Source organism: Saimiri boliviensis, chromosome 8 (genome assembly GCF_048565385.1).
Source record: "Saimiri boliviensis isolate mSaiBol1 chromosome 8, mSaiBol1.pri, whole genome shotgun sequence".
NCBI classification, from domain to species: Eukaryota; Metazoa; Chordata; class Mammalia; order Primates; family Cebidae; genus Saimiri; species Saimiri boliviensis.
The window spans coordinates 21,813,209-21,821,676 of record NC_133456.1 but is presented as its reverse complement, the minus strand read 5'-3'; the positions used below and the strand labels follow the sequence as shown (position 1 = coordinate 21,821,676).

At 38.3% G+C, this 8,468-nt stretch overlaps 1 protein-coding gene across 3 annotated transcripts in view; it reads right to left on the bottom strand.

Annotated features, from left to right (window-relative positions):
• NR2C2 (nuclear receptor subfamily 2 group C member 2) overlaps window positions 1–8,468 on the bottom strand; it is a 101,955-nt gene that overhangs the window by 91,670 nt on the left and 1,817 nt on the right. The window lies entirely within an intron of this gene.

Below are 8,468 nucleotides of genomic sequence, written 5' to 3'. Positions count from 1 at the left end.
GGCAGGTTTAGTGTAATACAAACGTGCAACAACAGTAAAGATACTCACTGGGATGCCCCTAAGGTCAAGTTTAGGTATACTTCCTGTCAACGGAAAGCCAGCTATTATTTAGACTCAAAGTTTACTTAGCTTTAGCATCAGGTAATTTCTTGTCCATTGTGCCCCTCCATTGGAAAGGTGTTTCTTCCATATTCAAAGTCTAGACTATAAAAAAGGGCCTATGTACATGCTGGGAGTAGCAAGGTGAGGTGAGTGACTAGCAGGAAAGAGAAGTGGCTTTCACCTAAATGGGGTTCCTATGTATTAACAGTACCAGGGCAGTGCTACAATTTTCTGTGTGGATACTTTCCCTAAAAAAGTCATTGTATACTGTGGATGATTTTTTTGTCATCTTACCAAGAGCCCAGGTATAAGGGTTATATGGACTTTCTTCATATCTATTAGTGCAAGCCAGGGTAGATGGATTTAAAAAAGCAGGATGAATTCTCTGGACATCCATGATGTGCTTTAAATCAAACTAGGCGTGATTTAATCCTTAGCACACTTTCTGAATATGTAGTATTATGTCCACCAATGCAAATGGAAAAACCTGAGATTCAGCAGTTACAACTCATCCAGCTAGTAAGTTAGGATTCCAACTCAGGACTCTTTGACTCTAAAATCCCAATAGTTGCTCTAGATCACAGTGTCCTTCAAAATAATTTCCTAGAAAAAAGGAAGTCAAGGAGAGATGGAAAAAAAAGTGACAGAAAAAATTAAGGGAACAAATTGCTTACATCAATAAGCTAGATCATTTAATAATATACACAACCACTAATTCCTAATATGTAAGTTACGTTTCAGTACTGCTAACAGAAACTTCTGAGGCTGCTCCACCCAGGTAGAACCATGGCAGTTTTAGAACTCTGAACACATTCTTCCCTTAAAACTTAACCTAAACAATAGTCACATTAATTAAAATAGTGAAAATAATTTTACTATCTTAAGTAAAATTTTTTGCTTAACTACAACATGCAAATACAAAAGAGCACAAATCAGCCAGGTGCAGTGGCTCCCACCTGTAATCCTAGCACTTTGGGAGGCCAAAGTGAGTGGACTGCCTGAGCTCAGAAGTTCGAGACCAGCCTGGGCAACATGGTGAAACTCTGTCTCTATTAAAATACAAACAATTTGTTGGGCATGATGGCCCACACCTGTAGTCTCAGCTACTCAAGAAGCTGAGGGACAAGAATCTTTTGAACCTGGGAGGTGGAGATTGCAATGAACCGAGATCGCACCACTGCACTCTGGCCTAGGTGGCAGAGGGAGACTCCATCTCAAAAAAAAAAAAAAAAAAGGGGCACAAATCATAAATGAACAGTTTGATGAATTTTCACTAACTGAACACACAGAATAGACATGTAAGTGCCATTCAGATCAGAAAACAGGACATTACCAGTACCCCAAAAGTTCCTCTCACACCCCTCCCATAGTCATTAACTTCTCTTCCCTCTCCTGACGTTTATAATATTGGTATTACTTTACAATACTATTGCACTGCTTACAATACACTTTTTGGTGTTCCTGGCTTTTTTTGCCCAACATTATTTTTATAATAACCATGAGTAGTGAATCCATTTTCACTGTTGTATAGTAATCTAATGTATGATTATGCCCAATTTATTTCTCCATGCTATAGCTGATGGACACTTAGGTTGTTTCTAGTTTGGAGCCCTTATGATTAGTGCTCCTCTGAACTTTTTTTTTAAATCCTGGCGAAACGATTACATCTGATCCTATGAACATTTTTACACATGCCTTTTGATGCACTATCTTTTGTTTGAAAATTTTACTGTTTTAAAAAATTAACTATGTTTAACTTCTTTTTTTAATTTTTACTTTCGTAAGTACATTGTTTACTTATTTAGAAAAAAGATATATTACAAATTTAAATTTTATTTTAAAAATCTGTATTATATTAAGTCAACAACACATTCTAATTATTAGCCTTTCCAGTTAAGAGCTGATATATACTTTGTGACATCTGCTTTTAGCCTTGGTAAAGCAATCAATTAAAAGATGAATTTTCAATAATTCCAGGGCTAGTCATCTTATCAACCTAATAAAAAGATGTATTATTACAGACACCATAGTGAGGGGACAGGGGACAAGAACCAGGGTGGTACAAATGACATTTCCAAAGTGTTCTACAAATAATAGCTAATCAGATTCACTGTACAACACCACTGGGGGAAACGCAGCATGAAGCCTGCTAGTATTGTGTAACTTCTCAAGAGCCACCCAGCCTCGGTTGTTTATCTTTCTTTTTAAGAAACATGGGTGGGCAGTCAGGTAGGAAACTTTTTTTCTCCTGCATAGCTTTTATTAATATACGAACAACAAAGGTAAATAAAGTGCCTCCCTGTAAAACAGGAAGCCTTCAAAGCTTGAGTCTAGCCCCACCAGTCTCTCATTTCTCCTCTTTACTTTTCAGTAGCAGTCACCCCACTATTCAGGCCCCAAGATCTTTTCTCACACCTCTCACTAACCCAAACAGGGGGAAACATCCTTTTACACTTGGACTCTTGGAATGAAATACCTCTCCATCTATATGTTAACATTTTGTGGATTAAAATCTTTGGGGTTACTGTTAATAATTATGGAAAAGAAAGTTTCACCTCCTATTAAAGGACTTCAGGACTCTTATTACAGTGTAGGAGGTACTTTTTATTGCCCCTAAAAATCACGTTTTGCCCGAGGCTGACTTTCGTCATTACAGGCCACCTGGAATCTAAGGGTAACTCAGAAAGAACAGTCAAGTGTCTGAGCTAGCCTATTCCCTTTCTGTCCTAACAATTCACCTCCCATCTCTATTCTAAGACTTCCAGGTACCAGGGGTCTGCATCTGCATTTCTTGTCCCCTTAACAAATACCTATGCTAATGCACTGATCTGGGGTTTCATCCCTCTACTCACTCCCCCTCCTCATCATTGTGAGCTATGCTAGTCAAGCTGTTGTTCCCGGGCAGTTCTTCCTTTTGGTATCGAGCTCCTGCTGCTTTACTCTCTAGCACTCAGGACCTGAAGTGAGCATAGGGAGCAGGCCTGCTATCTGGGGTAGCAGTAGTGGGATCTGGGGAAAAGAATGGCAGGATGGGAGAGAATGACAGAGTATCTCAGCCTCTGGTATGTTAGGCTGAAGGCAAGCAAACCTCCAACAAATAAGGAAGAACATTATCTTTTACAATGTGTGATGGGGCACAAATGTATCTAATAGGTTAAAGATGATGATCACACAGGGAAGAAAAAAGTCAGTATCATTTAAGGCCCTCATAGTTAACAATAAAGTAAAAAGAGGTAAACAAAAATCCAGCAGGGGATTCTTGCATCAAGTATGAGGCTGAACTTGAGGTCTAAGGCCACTTCCAATTCTGAGATTCTAGGATTCCTTCACAGACTCCCAATGTGGTATTTATTAAGGTGATACTTGTATAGGAGATGCTTTGGGACTAAAGGAGCATATGGCTCATAGGTAAGAGAACTCAACAATAAAAATCCCAATGGAAGGCCCTCAATATGTGGAGACACTCAGGCAACTGACACAGGAGGCCAGTGGCTCAGTGCCCTGGCTGAAAACAGGGCTGCTCCACAGACTCACCTCCCTTGTTCTCAAAAGGTCATTCAGACAACAAGTGTCCTCTACTTCTGGCCCCTATCTCAACGCTGGCTACCACCTCCCTGTTTGACAAATGGGAATTACACGCCTCAGAGAATCTACAAACTCCAGGTTCTGAAGCCAGGTCTTTCTGCCTTCATACCCCAAACTCTTTGTTACTGCACTGCCCTGCCACATGACTCCTTGGAGACAGATGCTAAAGCTTCCCAGCCAACTTCATAAAGTAAGAAGGTTGTTACACATAGATATTTTTCTTCTATAAAGGAATGATCATGAAAACAAAACTTCAAGGTCACTGTGAATATAGCTACTGAAAGCGATAAATGAGTAACTTAATGGTGTAAGAAAACATATAGCTGTTTTACTAAACTATCAGTTCTTCGGTTACCCTGAGTAATTAGCTCAATGAATCAAGTGTTGAATTGAACAAGTGATACCAGAAATCCTTGAGCAAGACAGAAAAAAAAGAAATCCAATAATAAACTACTGTTATTTTGAAAATACCCTAACGGTATCTTATTTTAAAAGTTTTACAATGGAGAGAGATCCAAGATGGCTGATCACTAGCAGCTCGGGATTGTAGGTAACAGTGAAAGCGCAAAGAACGAGAGGATGCCACACCTTCACATGAATTCTTGTTGCTCAGGCACCAGGAGATTCCCAGCGGAGGAGCCCCACGGGTCACCAGCGCAACTCTTGTGACCGGCGAGGCGGTTTTGCTGGCGTCTCAGAGTGTCGGTTCTTGGTACAGAGTCAGAAAAGCACCATCAGTCTTAACGCCGCTGATTTAGTCAGTGGGTTGCTCAGATTTCGGCGCTGAGAATCAGTAAGGTGGACGTCCACTCAGAAACTCCAATTACAAAGACGGTAATTATAAAGACCACAGATGGATAAATCTACAACGAAGGGAAGAAAACAGCTAAAAAAGGCTGAGAATACCCAAGATCAGAATGCCTCTCCCTCAGCAGGGGATCACAGTTCCTCATCAGCAATGAAACAAGGCTTGATGGAGAACGAGTGTGTTCCAATTACAGAAGCAGGCTTCAAAATGTGGATAATAAGAAACTTCTGTGAATTAAAAGAACTTGTTCTAACCCAATCCAAAGAAACTAAGAACTTTGAAAAAAGGTTTGACGAAATGTTAACAAGAATACACAATTTAGAGAGGAAAATAAGTGAATTGATGGAGCTGAAAAACACAATACGAGAACTACGTGAAGTATGCACAAGTTTTAATGGCCGAATTGATCAAGCAGAAGAAAGGATATCAGAGGTCGAAGACCAACTCAATGAAATAAAACAAGAAAACAAGATTAGAGAAAAAAGGATAAAAAGGAACGAGCAAAGTCTCCAAGAAATATGGGACTATGTGAAAAGACCTAATCTACACTTGATAGGTATACCTGAATGTGACGAAGAGAATGAATCCAAGCTGGAAAATACGCTTCAGGATATTATTCAGGAAAATTTTCCCAACCTAGTAAGGCAGGATAATATTCAACTCCAGGTAATACAGAGAACACCACAAAGATATTCCTCAAGAAGAGCAACTCCAAGGCACATAATCATCAGATTCACCAGGGTTGAAATGAAGGAGTAAATACTGAGGGCAGCCAGAGAGAAAGGTCAGGTTACCCACAAAGGGAAGCCTAATCAGACTTACAGCAGATCTCTCAGCAGAAACCCTACAAGCCAGAAGAGAGTGGGGGCCAATATTCAACATCCTTAAAGAAAAGAACTTTCAACCAAGAATTTCACATCCAGCCAAACTAAGCTTCATAAGTGAAGGAAAAATAAAGTTTTTTGTGAACAAGCAAGCACTCAGAGATTTCATCACCACCAGGCCTGCTTTACAAGAGCTTCTGAAAGAACCACTACACATAGAAAGGAACAAACAGTATCAGCCTTTCTAAAAAATACCAAAAAGTAAAAAGCATCAATATAATGAAGAATTTACATCAACTAATGGGCAAAATAGCCAGCTAATATTAAATGGCAGTATTAAATTCACATATATCATTATTAATTCTAAATTTAAATTGACTAAATCCCCCAATCCAAAGACAGACAGGCAATTTGGATAAAAAACTAAAACCCATCAGTATGCTGCATCCAGATCCATCTCACATTCAAGGATATGCAAAGACTCAAAACAAGGGATGGAGAAAGATTTACCAACCAACCAGAGAGCTAAGATAAATAAACAAAAAGCAGAAGTTACAATTTTTGCCTCTGATAAAATAGTCATTAAAGCAACAAAGATCAAAAGAAGCAAAGAAGGACATTATATAATGATAAAAGGATCAATGCAACAACAAGAAGAGCTAAAGATCCTAAATATATACGCACTCAATACAGGAATACCCAGACATACAAGACTAATAAAGAGACTTAGACTCCCACACAATAATAGTGGGAGACTTCAACATTAATATTAGACAGATCAATGAGACAGAAAATTAACAATGATATCCAGGACTTGAACTCAGATCTAAAACAAGTAAACGTAATTAACATTTATAGAACTCTCCACTTTAAACACACAAAATATACACTCTTAGCAGTACCACATCATATCAACTTAGAAGTTTAAACGAAATGTTGTTGGCTCCTTGTTTGTTATTCTCTTCCCTCATTTTCTTTTATGTCTCCATTATTAAAGACAATTATAGGCATACCCATATTTAGACTGCATTCTAGCCTGGGCAATAAAGCAATACCCCCATTCTCTCTCCCTCTTCCTCTCTTTCTTCCTCTTCTTTATTCTTTTTCTTATTCTTTCTTTCTCAAAAATAAATAAATAAATAAATAAATAAATAAATAAACCAATAGGCAGACTACTTTAAAAAAAAGTTTTACAATATAAAATAAGTCAATACAAATGTTCTCTTTATCACACTTTGGAGTAGAAATGACATACGCTTTACAAAATTTGCTTTTAGCCTTGGTAAAGCAATTAAAAGATGATTTTCAATAATTTCATTAAATGAATACATTTATCTCTGGAAGGATAAATATCCCAAAGTAATGGCTACAGAGATTTTCAACTCCCAACTCCCTGTGAACCCCCTGGAGGCTTCTTCCTTGCTCTCCAATTCCCTGTGATAGTGAAACAAAAATCAGAATATTTGATATCAAGAAAATTATGTTAATTTGGTGCTTTGTTTCTTCGGTTAAATAACTTAAGGATGTTTGGGCTATTTATTTCTTCACATATGAACTTACTTTCATGTAATTAAATCTGTAATTCAATCATAAAAATATCAATATAGTGGGGAAAATGATTGAAACAGGTCATTTTATCCAGTTTTTATGTCTCAAGGCAGCGGCATACCTGACAGAAATCACGTCCTAAATACAACCAAATACCTTAATAGGCTTTTTATTGCTGGCAGTATTATCTGAATTGCCAAAGAGGCTCACATAAAAGGTACCCATCAATGCAGAGCAACTTAGTTATCAATGACATCATAAATTATCAACAATTCATTCAACAAATACTGCCAGGCACTCTTCTAAGTGCAGGGTAAGTAATAGTGAACAAAATATATTCCTGCTCTCCTGGCTTACAGTGTGGTAAGGACAGACATTAATCAAATAATCACATAATGGAGCGTGTAATTACAAAGTGAAATAAAGGTTATAAAGAAACACAATAAAAAGAATCTGATCTAGATTAGCAATGGGAATTAGGGTGGACTTCCCTTGAAGAAGCGATGCTTGAGCCAATATCTGAGGTAGGGTTGGGGGGACACAGGGGTAGGGGACAGACATTTGAAAATATCCGGCTGAGGGAACAGCCTGTGAAAGGGCATAGAGTGGGAAGGTAAGCTACACTGGTCAAGAAAGTTGAAGGTAGGCCAGTGTGTCCAGAGCACAGGGAGTTAGGGGTACACAGATAAGAAAATAATGAAAAGCCTTGGAATGCTTTTTAAACACAAAGCAGGAAAAGAGCCTCTGCCACTATGTAGGTTCTAGGGGAGCCTGAACAACATACTGCCTGTAAAAGAGTTTTGTAAATCATAAAGCACCCTATACTTTGGTTAGTACTATTTAGTTCCACTATTTTATTTTCTAAATGTTTGTCCTGGATGCCAAGTAACTAGTTGAAAGCATAGGGCCAAAACTAGAATTTCAGAACATCAATCTCTTGTTTTTGCCCCTACACTACACTGCCTAAAAATTTCATTGTTTCTATCACTCAACTAGTCCAATGTCTATAGCAGTACTTCATAATGACAATAACGCTAATTATTTATAGAGTATTTACTATATGTCAGGCACTTTACTAAGCTCTATTATTTACATTAACTCACTTAATCTTCAGTTCTAGAAGGAAGGTTCTATTATTGTCCAGACGAGGTTAGTGAGGCTAGGAAAGGTAACTTACACAAAATCACACTGCTAGTAAAAGCTGGGAGTTGCTAATCACAACACTGAAACATTTTATGTCTGTGTATGCATGTGTATAAATCTCTCTTTAGGTCCAGAGAAAGAAAAACAGAGAGAGACAGAGAGACAGAGAGAGAGAGAGAGAGAGAGAGAGAGAGAGAGAGAGAGCGCGAGCATGAGAGAGCGCGCGCGCGAGAGAGCGAGAGAGCCAGAGAGAGCGAGAGAACGAGAGCGCGCGTGCGTGTAGAACTTGTACACAGATAATTATATTCAACTTCAGCCTGGGTGATAGAGCAAGACCCTGGTCTCAAAAAAAAAAAAAAAAAAATCTTGTTCACATGTTTGAGCACCAGTGTCTTAGTCATTTTTGTACTCTCAGCCTAGCACATAGTGCTTGGAGTATTTGTGGCATTCAGGAAATA